This window comes from Microcebus murinus, chromosome 22, assembly GCF_040939455.1.
Source record: "Microcebus murinus isolate Inina chromosome 22, M.murinus_Inina_mat1.0, whole genome shotgun sequence".
NCBI lineage: Eukaryota > Metazoa > Chordata > Mammalia > Primates > Cheirogaleidae > Microcebus > Microcebus murinus.
This window is the reverse complement of record NC_134125.1, coordinates 3,030,047-3,047,291: the sequence shown is the minus strand read 5'-3', so window position 1 is coordinate 3,047,291 and position 17,245 is coordinate 3,030,047. Positions and strand designations below refer to the sequence as shown.

Here is a 17,245-nt window from a genome sequence, read left to right as displayed (position 1 = left end):
GACTCATTTGCTGACCATGATTCGATTAGAGGGGAGAGCTCTTTCTCATATAAATTAAAGAAAATGACAGTGTATCATGGCAAGTGCCAAAATAACATGACTTCGGCAGATTTTTTTTTTTTTTGCATCTCATTTTATATCTACCATCAATGAGTATTGGGGAGGTGCAGAGGGAGCGGCAGGTCTAGCTCTGCAAGCACTTTAGTGACCTGGGCTGTCTGAGCCTGACAGGTGGGGTCGTACAGCGATTCACAGGTGTTCCTGTCCCCCCCCACACACACACACTCTTACGAAGGACATCAGCCGGGCTGTGAGAGTTTCGTCTGTTTGCTCCATGGATTTCTGACCCCAGATCTTCAACTGCCCGTACGGCTGAGAGCACACAGTTCTGAGCCAAAAGGGAAGACATGCTGGGGTGGAGGCGCTAGGGCTGGGAATGATGGGCCTTCACAGAGCAGGAGTGGGGCGAATATTTGGGGGAGAATTTTTATTCATATTCCCTGTTTAGAGGAGTGGAGCGTGAAGAGGTCTCTGATTCCTCCACCAGAAAAAAAAAAAAAAAAAAAGAAGTCAGTTCATATTTCTCAGTCAACTCAAGTCAAAAACACTTAACTACACAGTACATTTATTTTTCCGGTCACTTTGGGACCGGAAAGCAGAAGAAAGCAGCCCTGCCCTGCCACTTTAGCAGGATACAACCAGTCAGTTTATTTTGTGACTGTTCCCCAAGGCCAAGCAGGTTCGCAGTAGCCAAATACGTGAAGAATTGGGTGCTTATAATGCAATTCATTTCCAGAAACAAAATAATACTGTGGAGTGGCTGCTCTCCAGTCTGCGAGAAGCAACATTTACAGTTACTTTTCTGGCTTGTTTAGTTTTCCCAAGAGCCTTCTTCCTCCCACCCCCTGCAGGTGCCTGGAGCTGGCAGGGAAACCAGGGAGCTGCGGTCCTCCCAGCCGGGGCCACTGTCTGCACCTGGGAGAGCCCCAGGCACTGCTGGTTTGGGGAGGAGCTGAAGCTGGAGTCTGAAACTTTCCCTGCGAGGTTTCTCGTTCCCCATCAATTGGCTTCTTACCTGCAACGTTCTGGAAAGGGCGACAGAATCCTGGCTTCAAGGGGCTCAGACTTTCCCAGGGCCCTCGAGGCCTGGGCATTGGTAACCCAGCAGGCGCAGCGGGGAGGGTCTAACAGAGCATGGCGCTGGGCACAGCAGATGAAAGAACCTGCGGGTTGGCGCAGACGAGGGTGGATCCCCCACCTGCTTCTGCACTGAAAGGATTGTCGCAGCGACAGCTCTGCGGGGGACCCAAGGTTTGCTCTCCTGAGGACACAGCACGCACATTGAGGAGAGAAATCAAGCAGCACAGAAAGAGCATGGATGGAAACATTCTCGCACGGTCCCAGCAACTGAGCGAAAAGCAGAGTGCGACCTGCTCTTTGGGACTCCCAGAGTTGGGAGTGGAAGAGTGCTGACCACCTGCCCCCGCAGGGCCTCGGGAGGGTGGAGGGTCACCTGGGTCTCTGCATCTGGCTGAATTTTTAGGGCTGAGACCCTGCTGGGCGCCGAGGAAGAGGCTGACACAAAGGAGTTTCTCAGTTGGCAGAGCGAACGCGTCCGGAGCCGTCGGCTCCTCCCCGGCGTCTTCTCCTCCCGCACCTCCACCGCGGCCTGGAGGGTGCCGGGTCTCCGCGCGCTCCAGGTCGGCCACGGATGGGTGCCCAGTCCCCGCGCGTCCTGCCCCTTCGCTCCACGCTCTCTGGAGCCGGGCCTGGGCGGCGGGGCGGGGCCGGAGGTGAAGCCAGGGGACCCCAGGGGAAACGGGTGGGTTCGGAGGGTGGTGCGGGACAGGAGGTGGTGGAGCGGGTGGGTGCCAGAGGCGGTGGGGGGCGAGGAACCAAGGATGAGCGAGCCAGGGAAGGGGAGTGGGGCTGGAGGTGGGGCACAGGTGGGCTGCGGGGCGCGGGGCGGGCGGGCTCTGGCGGCGGGGATAGGGGCTCGGCCCCACCCACTACCCAGGCGGCGGGGAAGAGACCTCCCGGCTCCATCGCGAGCAGACTCGGGGAGGACAGTGCAGATACCCGGCGCAGACCCAAGGAGCAGCCCCGATCGCCCACTCGGCTGCAGGGGTCCCCGGGGCAGGTGCAGCAAGCCGGGACCCGCCCTAGATGCGCTGGGAACCTTCGGCCTCCCGGCCGCGGAGCCAGGCGCTGGACGCGCCGCCCCTCCAAGGTGCGGCTGGTGCCTCCGGCGCGGGCGCTGGGCCTTTGCGAAGTTCTCCGGGATCTCTGGGCGCGTCCAGGCGGAGGGAGCCTGCACCTGGAGCTTACCTGGGGATAGGGAGGGCGCAGGTCACAGAGGGAGCGCGCGTGCAGGGCTGCTCTTCCCTGGATGGGGGGATCCCGTAGCGAGTCTTGGAGCATTTGGGGCAAGTTCGCGGCTCCCGCGTCTCCACCGCACAGCCCTGGACTGGATAAGAGGGCGTGGCTAAGAGAGACGTTCTGATGAAAGTCCCCAAACCCGGGGTTCCAAGGGGTCCCAATGCCTTTCCCCGGGTCAGCCAAAGTGTGGCAGCAGACAAGCACGAGCTCCTGCCTCGTCTTGGCCCCAAACCTCTGGTCCTGTCCTGACCCAGCAGGGACCACCTGTGTGGATGGAAGATGGAGCGACCCCTTGGCTCCGTCCCTACAACTATGGGGTCCCACTCCCAATGTGGGGCTGGCTGTCCAAGACCCGAAATCCCAGTTTTGAGCGCCTCGTCCCAGCCACGAGGTCCCCAGAGCCTATCTTGAACTCCGAGGAATGCACATTCACAGCCCGAGACTCTTGTCGGAGCTGGGACCACCCTGAGGCCACCAGAAATCGATTCTAAAGTAGTTCGGCATTTCCAGTGGAGATTATAGGATAGGGCCCAGTGGCGCTGGTGTCTGAGGGAGGTGGGTGCGACTCTCTTGAGGAGAACTGAGCTCCCCAGAGCCTTGTCGCTGGAGGACTTTTGCCTCCGCCCTCTCTGCGCAACAGAAATGTACAGCTCCTTGTGGTGGCAGAAATTGAATGGGCATGGCAGGGCGCAGCGTGCGGAACATTCACTAGGAGGAGACCACCTGGTATTATGGCTATTGTCATTTTTATTTTGCACAGGTGCAGCCACCTGAGCTGGGAGGCAGGGTGAGAGAGAAGGTGGGTGTTGGCCTGGTCAGGCTCTGCGCCCCAGGAGAGCCGGCAGTGGGCCTTGGCCACCCTTCCCTGCCTGACTAGGGCACCTGTCAGGGTCTCAGAGTGGAGAATCCATACTCTCTCCTAGGAAGTGTCCAGCTAAAGTTTTGTTGTTGTTGTTGTTTTGAGACAGAGTCTCACTCTGTAGCCCGGGCTAGAGTGCCGTGCTGTTAGCCTAGCTCACAGCAACCTCGGACTCCTGGGCTCACCAGCTAAATCTCTTGAAGCCGACATTAAAATGGAAAAGTTGCTTTTGTTTTCTCAAATGGCTTACGCACAGCCTCCAGTTCCCTGTAAATCTGCCCTCTTTGAAGCTGAAAGTTCCCAGACAGTTCGCCTAGAACCTGTATTTTCACAAACATGGTCGCCGTGGTTTAGAGAGAGTGCCCCGCTTCTCCCTGGAGCTCCAGGGGCACAAAGATGGGTTGGGAAGGGGGAATTGGTGGCCGGCAGGAGCAAGGGGATTTTTCTCTTCTGTTGTTTTACAAAGGCAGAAGAGAGCTCCAGGCGCAGCGTGCAGACTAAGGCGTGGTGAGGAAGTACTGCACGAGATGGAGCTGTTTGGCATGTGCGATCCTGAAAGCTCCCTTGACTAGGCTGGCTTTGGGGCAGAGGCCTGACTGGAGTTGAAACTGGACTTAGCCTGGTGCAAGGGAGCCATAGACAGATGGCCAGGTGGCTCAAGCGGAGGGAGGGAGGGGGAGGGGAGGGCAGCCCCAGGAGGACCCCTAGAGGCCAAGCGTGGCTGAGGCTGAGGCTGCCCCACCTCAGTATCCTTTCTCCCTTCTCTTCCTCTGGCATAGAAATCTTGATTTTTAGCTTGACAGAATAATGACTATATTTTCCAGATTTTTAAAAATCTTAAAGTAGAAAAAAAAATGTATTTTCCAGATTTTTTTTTAAATCTTAAAGTAAACAACAAAAATTTTTTTTTTTTTTTAAATCTCAGCATCTATCTTGGACCACAAAGTGATCTTGGGCATGGAAATTCTGCACAGGGAAACAACAAGAGAAGAGAATCCAGGTCTCTGATACTAGACGGGCTGATTGCCCCTACATTTCACTGGTAAGAGAGATAAATGAAACTTTTTTCCCTTTTTAAGGCACCGCATTTTGGAGTCCTGTTTGATGTCCAAAAGTAAGAAGTTCAAATTTGATTCTAACCTAGAGGAGGTGTTTGGAGGGTTTTAAGCCAAGGAGGTACGCGCCTTGTTCACGATTTTAAAGGCTGGCTTTGGCCACGATGAGGGATCAGGCACTAAGAGCCCCAGGGTGGAGGAAGGACAGCTGGTTGAGGGCTCCCGCAGTTATCCAGGTAGAAGGTGGCCGGTGGGTGGAGGTGGTGGAGGGAGTGGGAAGTGTGGGAACTGCAGGTGGGTGGACAAAGGCAAACATCCTGGGAGAATGGAGAGGTGGGAGTGGCCATGTTACAGTTTGCAGTTCGCCTTCAGAGCAATGGGAAGTTACATGAAGAACACCAATCTTGAGTTTTAGAAAGTGACAACTTGATGGGAAGAGCCCACCGTGACCACTGGGAGACTGGTGAAGAGGCACTTGAAGTGGTCCATGAGAGATCCCGTAGCCATGGGAAACCCCGGAGAGAGTCTTAGGCTATGAACATGGTAAATATGTTTTTTTTTTTTTTTTTTTTACAGGTCTGTGTGAATTTCTCTGTGTACTTCGTGGATTTCCAAGAAACCCTTGGGTAGTTCCCTTCTTTTTCTTCTCACTTTACATAGGTTTTCTGGGCATTTGTGTACACATGTGTGTGTGTAAGTAATAGTGTGCAAAATGTACTTGCTGCATATTATTGGCTCTTGGGGAACTGTTTCAATCTGCCTCTTCAATACTTTGTAATGGCCTCATGATGAATTGTGTTACAAGTGGTTTTCAAGATACTCAGAGACGGTGCTAATCAGAGATAGTGTCACAAGATGCGTATTGTGATACTATGTTTCCGGCGGGTGGGATATTGTTCTAAGACTATTTCATCAAATCTCTTCTCAACATAGAACATACCATTTATCTCTCTGTAAGTGCCATTAAGAAAAAGTTCCTACCTCTATTGTGTTTTAAGATAATGATCACGGTCATTTAGATGAAGAATTTTAAAACTGCCCTAACAATAAGCAGGAAGATGATGAGCTATGAAACGATGCCACCTGTATAGGCTAGGTGTGCTTTATTTTTACTTGTGCAAAATTGGGATCATTTCTGTCTCAGTGTTCTAAATCCACAAATCTCTTTGCAAAGAATTGATCACTCCTCTTTTTTGTTCTTAGAGTATTTTATTTAAACTTCTAGTGTAGTGCTTATGCCAAGATATGACATTTAACGCATCTGTGCTTTTTTGTTCCATGGTGAGCTCTTTGCAGGCCGGAATTCTGGCTTGGTGCGGGACTTGTGAGCTCTCATTAAGTGCCTATTGACTTGAATCGAGTTTGTAACACAGTGCAAGTAAATCTGTTACTACCTCCAGAGTCCCTGGTGGTGATTTTTGTTTCCTCTGTGACAATATTGTTGCATTTGCTACTTATCAAGTGTATCAGATAGTTTTATCCAAATAGAAAAGCCGCAACCTTTAAACAGTGATTGTGCTTTATTGGGTTTTGATAGAGGAGCTTCCTTCCCGCCCCTGGGTTGGAATGTCAGGATCAATCCAGGGAACTCTTTCTCCAAAGGCAAGAAGTTATAAGGTCAGCCAGTGAAAGTGGTCATTATAAATCATTTTGGTTTGGAAATTGGTGATTTATAGGCCCTACTCATCACTCTGATTGAGTAAAAATGTCTAAGGGCACTGGTTTGTTGTTTTTTTTTTTCTCTCTGAAATTTGCAGGGATCTTGCTTGGGAATTAAAGCACCCACTCTAGGAAGCCAGGAGTAAAATGGCAAGCGCAGTGGTCCCAAAGACAGGAGTTTCTTCAAAGCCCTTACCTCCTCTTCCACTCACCTCCTACACTTGTGTCCCTGCTCAAGGGTCTATGGCCACCTGGGACTAACATTGGCTCTTTGAAAAACAAGACTTATTCCCATCTTGCCACTTCTTTCTTCACTGTCAGGCTTGAAAGCCCTTCCTTCTGATGTTGCCTGTCTGGTTTCTCCTCATTCCCTGGGTCTCACCTTTCCAGGGAAGCCTTCTCTGAATGGTCTGAAGACTTCCCACACCAGTCTTTTCTTGTCCCATGCCCAGTGTCACTGTCTCCAGAGCATTCATGCCAATCCAATTTAATCTTAGTTTTGCTTATATTTAAAACGTGTTTATGTATCTATTACCTGAGTTTCCTGCTAGACTATCAGCACCACGAGGACAAAGAATGAGCCAGAGAACCCACCCTGGATCCTCGGTGCCCCGGACAGTGCCTGCTTTGTCGTCGAATGACTTCACCTTCGGATCTGAGATCCAGCAGTTAATTCTTGGACCACGGGTATAGGCCGGTACCCTAGAGGAGGAAGGGATAAAATGGCATTTTGTGTGTGTGATGGACGCACCCTGTGTTGGTGACCACCAATGATTCCTGCCTCCTTAAGTTCATGCCTTTAAATAATCCCCCCACCTTGAGTCTGAGGGGCACCTGGGCATTGCTAATTGCTCTAACTAATAGAAGATGGTAAAGACGATGGGCTATCACTTTTATTATATATATATATACACATGTACACACATATATGTGCATGTGTATGTGTATACATATATAAAAGATCTATATTTATATAGATCCATCTTATAAAATATATTTAATTACATATGTAAATTTACATTTACATATGTAAATTAATATAATCAATGACTAACTCTCGTCATGGTCTTGGGGAAGCACGCACTATGTTTTGTGATGTTGTGAACCGCCGATAGAGAGAGCCACAAGACAGGGGACTGCAGGTGCCCTCTGGGAGCTGAGACCCTTATTTCTACAACCACAGGAAACTAAGCTCTGCCAACAACCACATGGGATTTGAAGAAGACCTTGATTCTTCAGACAAGAGTGCCTCCTGAGCAACACTGTGATTGCAACCTGGTCTAAGACCCTGGGCTGAGGACCCAGTTAGCCCAGACCCGGACTCCTAGACAGCAGAAACATGGAGATATAATCATAAAAGTATGTTGTTCTGAGTCGTTTGCTGTTTGGTAATTTGCTATGCAGCCACAGAGAACTATCACAGCATGTATCCTTCCATTCAGAAGTGATTTGTTAATTCAAAACTCAGAATCCTTCATCCTTATGCTTTTTAATGACAGTTGTGTGTATGTAGACAGATAGAAGTGTCTGTGTGTGTGTGTTTGCGTGCATATTTGTTCACCAATTAGAAAATTTCAAGAGGACAGAATAATTTTTTGAAACAGCTTCAATTTTTGGTGCCACTTCTTAGTAACCTGCACCCTGCCCTTTCATTTCAGCCTGGAGTTGCACCTGCTTGCCGAGTGTGTGGAACTGTGCTCGGCCATCTGTAACCTTTTGGCGCTCAATAATTTATTATAATTACAGGCTGTTAAAGATGGCAATAAAAGAAAAAAAGAGAGAGAATTGTATCTGGAATTATACATGAAAATGAGTACTTATGTTTAATGTTTTTAATGGGAGAATCTTGTTTTATGGTGGCTTCATGTTTCAGAAAAAAGAAAAAAGCTGGGGTTAAATTCCATTATTTAGCATAGCTTAAAATCAGGATAACAGACATAACATTTCTTCCACAGAGCAGTCTAATATAGCATAGCACCTAATAAGATTTTTCTGACCTCAAAAGTCACTGTGAGGGGATTTCATGTATTTTCCATCTGTGCATAAATTTTAATTATTACAAAAATTATTTCAGAAATTTTATTGCCAAGAAATAGCATACCGTATACTGTACTATGTGAACCAAGGTAAAAATGGCAGAATACGTGTATGTGCATGTGAATAATCCAGCCAGACATTGATTTTAATAAAACCTAATTCTCACATTCAGAATCTGCTCTACAACCATAGCGACCTTGCTCAGTTAAAAATGCAACATTCGAGACTGTTGGTTTCAACTTAAACATGTAAATAAATAGCTTGAAAGTCGTCACTCCCATCCATGCAACAAGAAACACACAAAAGTAAAAAATCCATGACTTTTCACACACATATATATATATATATATATATATATATATATATATATATATATATATCATAGGATTGAGGTCACAGCACAGTTGCCCCAAAACCTGAAGAGACAGGAGAATATAGATAGATACTCACAGGTGATATCAACTTCCGTGGGACAGAAACAGCTGGGGCCATAAACCCAGGAAACAGGGACAGCCTACAGAATGCTGTGGAAGAACAGACTTAGAGGACCGGCACCAGCTGCTGTCAAGTACAGCGATCAGGACAGTGTGGTACTGACGAGAGAAAAGACAGGCTGACCAACAGAACAGAACAGGGAGCCGGCGACAGACACCCACAAACACAATCAGCTGACCTTTGACAGAGGAGCAAAGGTAGGAGAATAGTCTTTTTAACAGATAGTGCTGGAATAATTCGACCTCCATAGGAAGGAAAGAAGGAAGGCAGGAGGGAAGGAGGGAGGGTCACATTGGCAGAGGGCGAAAAGCACTAGGTAAATTCTTCATGGAAAGGAACTCGAAATGAAGCATCTAGTCTTTGGCAGCCTTATCTATGGTCTCTTTTCCAAATCTCTTTGCCCCAGCTATTGAGATCTTGCTTTCTTTCAGTTGGAACATCAAAAGAAATAGAATACAAAAACAAACTCGAAAATCTCCATGGCAGCTCTTCTAATAGAAAAAGTAAAATAGTTATTTCATATAATGATTTTAAATGTATGTATTGGCAAAAATGTGTGTATATACGTGTGGGTGTATAAGTAAGCACACACATACACACACACATATATATACACACACCTCTGCAAAATGTGTATCTATAAACAATTAACATTATATATGTATTTTAAATTTTATATTATATCTAAACATGGATTTAACTATATATAGGTATATATATGATATGTGTGTGTGTGTGTATATATATATCAAGGTATAGATTTGCTTAGAGTCCAGCTTTCTTAGAAGAAAAGGTAAGCAAATAAGTGATTAAACAAGGAAAGGGTAAGAAATGTCAGGCAAATCACCGAGTGCGCATTTGGAAAAGTTCACAGGTGCGTAGAGACTCTTGCACATGTGGAATGTTGGAAACGGAGAGCAGTGCTCTATCACACTTCTTCCTAGTAGCTGTGCTTTTCCGGCACCGGCCGATTTTCCTTCAAGATGGTTCTAGTTCCCTTCACACTTCAGCAACCCAAACCAGGCGTGTCCGAGGGCCAGGTTCTTGTGTCTTTAGAAACGAGGGCCTCCCTGACAGCGTGGGGGTACGACTCACCCCCCGCCCTGCATTCTGGCAGGGGACGTCAGGGCCCCCTCTTGAAGCCGCTGTATCTGGGATCCTCCCCGCGCCTTGTACATCTCGCTCGGGAACAGGCTTTCCGTGCCACCGTGTGCCTGGCTGACCAGGGGGAATTGCACGCGCGCTTCTCTGTCCTTGTGGTTAATTTATCACGGAGAATGCGGTTTGCAGGGGAAATCCAAATTAAAAGTGGCTTTACAGCGGCCATTAATCACATACTGAGAGTGCTCCAGTGCGCGGGGCTGGGGAGGATAGCTCAGGATGCCTGCCCAATGCCGGAAGCCACTCTGCATTACTCTCGTTCGGCAAATGTGATTATACGGACGATGCCTCCCCGTGGAGAATTCAGTTCTGAGCAGAGTTGCCTTGTGAGCCTCCTGAAAGGCCCGAGGAGGAGCTGCTTATACATACAGATTCTGGGGCCCGGCCCCAGGAAGTCTGAATCGGAGTCTTTGGGGGTTGAGTCCAGAAATCTATATAACTCCCCTGTTTGCCAGATGAGTCTGATATGCTTGGGAGTTTGATAACTGCGGGCTCGCAGCACCCCTGCGCCCCCCCTGCCCCAGCCTGGGGAGTCTTTAGTGGTCTGTGGTTGGGCCTAGAGTCACCTGGAGTCACGTGGCACGACTGGCTCACCTGGCTTGCTGGGGACGTTCTCTGTTTCAGCTCTGAAAAGCCTTCGCGTCATTGTGTCAAACCCTGACAAAACGGAGCCAGGAAAAAAAAAACCTTGAAGCCAGGGCCCTCAGGCATATTTTCTTAATGACAAGAACCATGACAAGAGACCGTGCCAGAACACAAGTGTTGCACAAAGACCGCCGCAACCTTGCACGAAATATACTCCCCCCCCACCCCCCAGGACATCTGCCCAGCAACTGTCTGCCCAGGCTTGGGCTGACGCCATCCTCGTCATTAATTCTTGCAGCCGAGGACTATTATTTTTAAACGACTTATGTAATCCTCCTCATTTTACTTTCAAAAAGCCTTGCCATCCTTTGCCTTTCCCAGCGCACCCGTGGTTGCCATGGCACGTGCTTCTGCACGGCAACGCCCTGCTCTTCCTGATTAAATTCAGTATTTTTAGACAGCCTCTCCCTGCCTGTGATTTAGGTTGACACTTTGTGACTGTTGTTGGCCCCCACAGCATCCCGGGTGAGACCCAAACCCAGCCATCTTGTATTGTCATCACCCATTCTCTTATTTTTTTTCTTCTTCTTCTTTACTCCTTTAAATAGTTGCGTTTGACATTGTCAAGCACAAAGTGTTTGTTTGATGAAGGAATGAGTCAGTGAGTGACTGAGTGAGAGCAGGTGTGATGGGCTGGGACTTCCTTTTCCAGTGGAAATTGTACCGCAAGGAATACACTTCTTCTGACTCCAGCAAATCTTGTCTGGGATTATTATCTGCCTACTTTTGAAGAGCTCTCTCCATGAGTTAGAAGTGACTGGGGTTGAGTGGTCAAAGCCTTCTGAGCATACAGCAGTTGACCAAGCTATTTGGGAACCTTGATTCCAATCTCAACATTCTGATCACACTGTGTTGCACCCACTGAGAAAGGATCTCGTTATGTGAGTGACTTTGTTATCCCATAAGGCCCTTGGAGATCTGCACACAATTGCTAAACATTCCCCAAATCTCATTTTGCGAATACATGGGCAGGGTGAGAGATTTATGCATTGTATAGAATGATTTCAGCTGCAGTTAGAATACTACTAAAAAGCAGCTGAAATTATAGTCTATTGTATCACATAACAAGAAGTTCAAAGGTGGCGGATTCCATGATTTTTAATTCAGCAGCACACTGGTGTTATCCTAAAGTCTCTGTCTTTCCACTCCATCACACCCAGTGCACTAGCTGCCTTCCTCCTGATTGTTTCCTCATGGTCACAAGGTGGCTGCCATTGTTCCACACATCAAAAACTCACCCATTTATACCTAAAGGCAGAGAGATGGATGTTTCTCCTCATTTGTGTCTCTTTATCAGAGAATAAAAACTTTCCATAAGCCCTGTTACCAGTCCTTCCTTCAGATCCCACTGGTCCACAGTGGGTCCTAGATTTGGAGGACTTAGGGAAGGTATTTGACATCATTACTCATCATAGTCGGGAGCAGGCTCTGTTGCCAAGGAAGAGGTGGGAGAGGATGACTGCTGGGTAGGCAGCCAAGAGTCAGCCTTTCTCTCTGAAGGTAGCATCTGTTTAATTCTCTGCTTTGCACAGGAGCCCTGTGTGTTTATGTCCCCAGTGGAAGATGACCTCTTGGTTGCTTGGCTTCTCAGGTGGCTTTGCCCAGTGGATGCCATTAGGTGCTGTATAGTCATGTTCCCCATGCAAGTGGAGACGCTCAGGGGTGGACTGGCACCAGAAAAGCTGGACCAAGTGCTCAGGCAGCAGCCTTAGCAGCCTGCCTCCCTGTCTCTCTCTGGGTTGGCTTTTTCTCTGCCAGGCTCTGCCATCCTAGAGGCACGGTGGCCCTGTGGCAGCTTCCAGTGTCCATCTGCTGACTTGGCCACTTAGGGGAAAAGCCACTCTCCCCAGAGACGCCCAGCCCAAGTCCCAAGGCTGGTCAGCACTGGCTGTTTGGTGTGACTTGGGTCATGTCCCCCACCCTGAACCAATTACCACAGCCATCCCTGGAACCAGGAGTGTGATCAGCCCCCCACGAAGGGCTTGGGTTTAGGTGGGCAGAGGGTGCCGATGGGGATAGGAACTGGAGTGGGCTGCTCCTGTCACTGTGGTCTCACGGGTCCCCAATATTGTGTTAGAGCAGTCAGAATGGGATCCTTTTTTGTCTCTCTGCCCTCAGAAGTCACTGTCTGGGCTCATAATAGTAATATAATAATAATATCGGTGGGTTTTGCATAGGGCACATATTCCCTTAAACTATGTGATCTGGTGGTGATGTTTTCAATTTGAAAGTCCAACACAGACAGTGGTTACCACTTTTGTTTTGCGGGAATAAATTTTGCATTATTTTTAGAAGAGACAAGAAAGACTGCATGAGAAAAAGTAATTGTATAACCAGAGTTACATAATGAGAAGAAGTTCTTACATTTCAATACCTCTTTCTCCTTTCCTCAATTACGTCCCTTGCCCCATTTGACCTTGGTCAGAAGGGTAGAAAGATTCGCCTTGGCGTGACGGGGTGCGCCCACCTCATATCCCTGTAAGCCCCATTCCATGATATAAATAAACACGGCTTCCTTTTATCATTTTTGTTGAATTATGCGATCAAATGAGATGTTAAATATGGGCTCATGAGATGTGTTTGACAGCTAGCAAAGTGAATATATGAATATATTTCTAACAAAACATCTCGTGGAAGCTGTAATCTCAGAATTGCGACAACCTTGGGTGGAATCGTTTTAATGGAATATAATGTACAGAAGGCCTGAAATACTGCGATAAGGATTTGAAAAGCCGTTGCATGCAAAGACCCAATGCACTGGGTTAGAAAGGCAGAAAAGGTCTTAATTTAAAATATCTTAATGAACGTTCATTGTGCAGAAATGCGAGTAATGAAGATGAGAACCACGTGATTATATGAAAAAGGAGAGAAGGGATTAGAAAAATAAGCTGGCTTGAAAGTGTTCTAACTGCTAATGCCAAGCCGAAGGAAATGGAAGTCAGCCAATGGGCTTGTCCCATGGGCTAGGCGCACCCAGGTATCTTGACAGCGAGGTTATTCCTTAAGTGAACATTGCGGCACATGTGTCTCCTTGGATGCACCTGAATATACCTAGGAATTAGATTCCTGGGTCAACAGGTGAGTGCATCTTCAGTTTGATCAAACATCACCAAGTACTTCCTGCAAGTGACTGAGCGGAGCGAACTTCTCTTTCATAGAGTCTCATCCACACTGCCCGTTCTCAGACTGTGTTATTTTTATCAATCCGATGGGCATAGAATGCTGTCCCATTTCAATGTGTGTTTGATGACTCGTGAAGTTGAGCATTGTTCCATCCATTTAACGGCCACTTGGTTCCTTCTGTGAAAAACACATTGAAAAGGCAGCTGTTTCCCCTTCTCCACGTGCCCGTGCCCCTCCCCCCCCAAATGTAGGAGATTCTTGGCTTGTGGGGCCTGCAGGACAGATGGGGCCCGCAGCAGACACCCAGAGAGATAAGGTTGCACCTAAGGAGGGGAGCTCAGAGCTTTGGGATCCGAGTTTGCACCCTGATGACGAGTCATGAATTGAAGTTACAGTAAATAACATCCCCAAATTCCCACTCACATTTCTCCCTCTGCAATGACGGCATTGGTTAAAGTGCACGGTGAAAAAAGAAGCTAAACCTCTGTTCTCCTACTGTGCCTAGGCAAAAAGGTCATTTATCCCTTGCATAATTTCCCGAACCATTTATATCAATGATATCCACGGGATTTTTATTTTCACGTTATCTAATCAGCTTCATTTTTTTAATTCATCAGTTCGACATGTGAAGGTCAAGGTGCTATTTGGCAAAGTTTAATTCCTGGGAAGACTCATTGTTAGTGTCATTCGGTTTGGAGAAATTGACAGGAAGAGAAGTGATTGCCAAGGAAAGGGCGGATAAGGCTCAAATATCTGCTCAGTAGCTGGGACATCCTTCCCCCCCCCCCCCCGCCCCCGTAGTAGTGCATGCCAGCTTCTGAATGGGACTTCCCTTCCTTGTGGAAGGAGGACCCAGCAGGGGACTGACGGATACTGCAGGTGATTTTGCCAATGTAACTACTCCCTTTGCTGTTGGGGTGAACTGGTCCCACTTCATTCCGTTTCTCTTGGAACCACAAACACAGTGAGGCTTCTCCTGGCCTACGGATAAGAAATAACTTGTAAGAAATAACTAAATATTGGGGTAGAGTAGAGAGTTTGTTTCCACTTAGATGAACTAAGCACTAGGAAAAAAAAAAAAGTATGGCATTTCCTACATGTAAAAAGGGGAAGAGAATATCACCTACCCTATAATTTGCTGTGAGTACTAAATAAGATAATTTTTTTTCAATGCTTAGTGTTGTACATGGGGATAGAAAGTACCCAGGAAATGATCTTTAAGCAGAGGAAAGGGCAGGGGAGCTGGGGAAGGCTGTTTTCTGTGCAGAAGTTACTGACATCTTACTAATTTCAGAGCAAGCCCCAGGTGACATCACCCCACGGGAGCCAGATGAGAAGTGTTTTTTCTTTGCTGTCATCTTTTGATCGACAAATATAAATGAATTTCCGAGTCTTATAAGTTGAGTGATGTCGAGGGAGTTTTTTTGAAAAAATGGTAATGAGTATTTTTGTGCAAAATCTTCACATTTCGAAAGGTCGGCAACTTATTAAGGTCTTTGACCTTGCCGAATGCTGTGAAGAAAACACGTCTGCAGGTTAGATTAGGTCCATGAGTCTCTTAGACAATCTTTCTTTCTGTCATAGGCGCTGGCTGAAGTTTCTGAGTTCTGAAGAAGCAGGTCAAAGGATGGGTGCAGCTTTTGTGTCTCCTCCTGGTCTAGCATGCGTCCAAGGTTTCACTTCGAGTCTCTTGTCCTGGATGGTGCTGAAATAGAATATTTCCATTAATGCAAAAGGTTATATGGATAGCATGGCTCTAGAAGGAAAAAAAAACAAAACTTTTGCTAGAGTCAGTTGAAAAACCTAATGGTAAATGTCAATCATGTTTGTAAGCAATTTGTATGTTTCTAGTTGATATGGATCTATATCTATATGCAAATACCCCTTACAATGGCCTTTCGCAACATTAAAAATGATATATTATATTGACTATACTTGGCAGTGTAGTTCTTTCTTTTCAGAGAATCAGAGGACTGAACCAGCAACTTCCCAGTTCTTTTAGCTTTCTATGACTTTACGAAATGCAAGAACGATGTCTTCTTGCTGTTCCTGATGGATACTGAAAGGATCTCAGCAGACAATTGTGGAATAAGAAAAAAAAATGTATGCCTTAAATATGCAGTATGGCAAAAAGTAATTGAGCTATTGTTATGAGCTAAATAAAGCTTCCATTGGATAGCTCTTTCAATCATCCCCAAACCCAGAATAGTTGCCATGTTTTTTTCTTGGGTAACAAGGAGATTTTTGTTATGTGAAAGAATATATTTTTAAATGTTTATCCATAGACTACCAATATCCATGACACTGAGAAGAGATCTCACGCAGTGGTCTACATCCCCTTATCAATATTATCATAATATAGGCAGGTGGTTATGGGATAGTTTACAGCATGATGGGCATTTTAGAATCACATTTCCTCTTGCTTTTTAAAGATGAAGACACCCTTGAATGTGTATATCCCCTTCTTCCATTTGAGCACTTGTCGTAGTTCTGATTTGTGAAAACAATTTTCTCTGTGCCTAATTGTTACTGCCTAGTCTTGGGAAACCCATAACTGTGCTTTCATTAAAAAAAAAAGGGGGCGAGGGCAACATCTGCATCCGAATGTTTGTGGCAGCACAATTCACTATTGCAAGGATGTGGAAACAGCCCAAGTGCCCATCGATTCATGAGTGCATTATTAAAATTTGATATATATATATATATACACAATGGAATATTACTCGATTATAAGAAATGACAGTGATCTAGCACCTCTTATATTTCCCTGGATTGAGCTTGAGCCCATTATCTGAAGTGAGGTAACACAAGATTGGAAGAATGGGATCCACTTGTACTCACCATGAAATTGGCACTAATTGATCAACACTATGGTCCTCACACGGTAGTATTATTCTCCAGGGATTAGGGAGTTGGGGGAAGGGGTACACTCACAACTAACGGGCGGGGTGAGCATTGTACAGGAGAAGGGCATGCCTCTAATCCTCACTTGGGTGAGGCAAAGACATACAATGTAACCAAAATGTTTGTACCCTCATAATATCCTGAAATTAAAAAAAAAAATCATTAGAGAGAAAGGCCCAATTCCATGTAGGCAGAATCACTGAAATCTCGACTGGTCCTTGTTGAAGAAGGAGATTACGAGACACACCCTACCTCAGGCTTCACTTTGCTGGGGAAGGTGTATAATTACCTTCCCCAACAAGGAGGTGTATAATTAGACAAGACGGTGAACGCAAAGCCATTTATTTCCTTACCTTTTTATACCAGATAAACACTCATAATGCCCATTCACTGAAGGGCTGTCCAAAGGTTAACGGTAAATCATAGCAACCAAAAACCAGCTCAGTTCCTCGTCCCCCCCTCCCCCCGCCCCCCGAGGTCACCCCCACCGGGACACAGGACATCAGAAAGCCGTGGGCAGAGGCAAGACCAGAGGTGGTGACGGTGGGTTTGAGTTTGAGTTTTCCTTTGGTCCAGGAGGTTCATTGTCTTCTAGACCCTTGGCTGGGTCATCTTCCACTTTCACATGGAATTGGGTGAGGAGCTGGATTCCACAGACCTTGCGTGTGCCGTATCTGGCCTAAATATTGAAATAAATTACCCTTTCATGCTCTTAGGTACCATATTTTGTGATATTGTTGTGGCTTTGAGCCTATATTTTGCTTCTTTGTAATACCCATCTGTAGCAACCTGCACACTGAAGGGCTTGAACTCCTGGTGTATTGGAGTGACTCAGTCACTGTTTGTCGACTTAATGGCATTTTCCCTTTCATAATTAAAGACAATCCAAGTATATGTCAGGTATTAGTTTCCCCTGTTACCTTCAGTT

At 46.6% G+C, this 17,245-nt stretch overlaps 1 long non-coding RNA gene across 2 annotated transcripts; it reads left to right on the top strand.

Annotated features, from left to right (window-relative positions):
• Positions 1 to 974: 974 nt before the first annotated feature.
• On the top strand, positions 975 to 8,223 carry LOC105882463 (uncharacterized). Of its 2 annotated transcripts, none has more exons than XR_012914227.1 (6): positions 975 to 1,793; positions 4,164 to 4,280; positions 4,870 to 4,919; positions 6,493 to 6,639; positions 7,136 to 7,311; positions 7,611 to 8,221. It is a non-coding gene; the product is annotated as an uncharacterized LOC105882463 (long non-coding RNA). The 2 variants fall into 2 exon arrangements; XR_012914228.1 differs by lacking the exon at positions 975 to 1,793 and adding an exon at positions 2,225 to 3,782 and having other exon boundaries at positions 7,611 to 8,223.
• Positions 8,224 to 17,245: the final 9,022 nt, after the last annotated feature.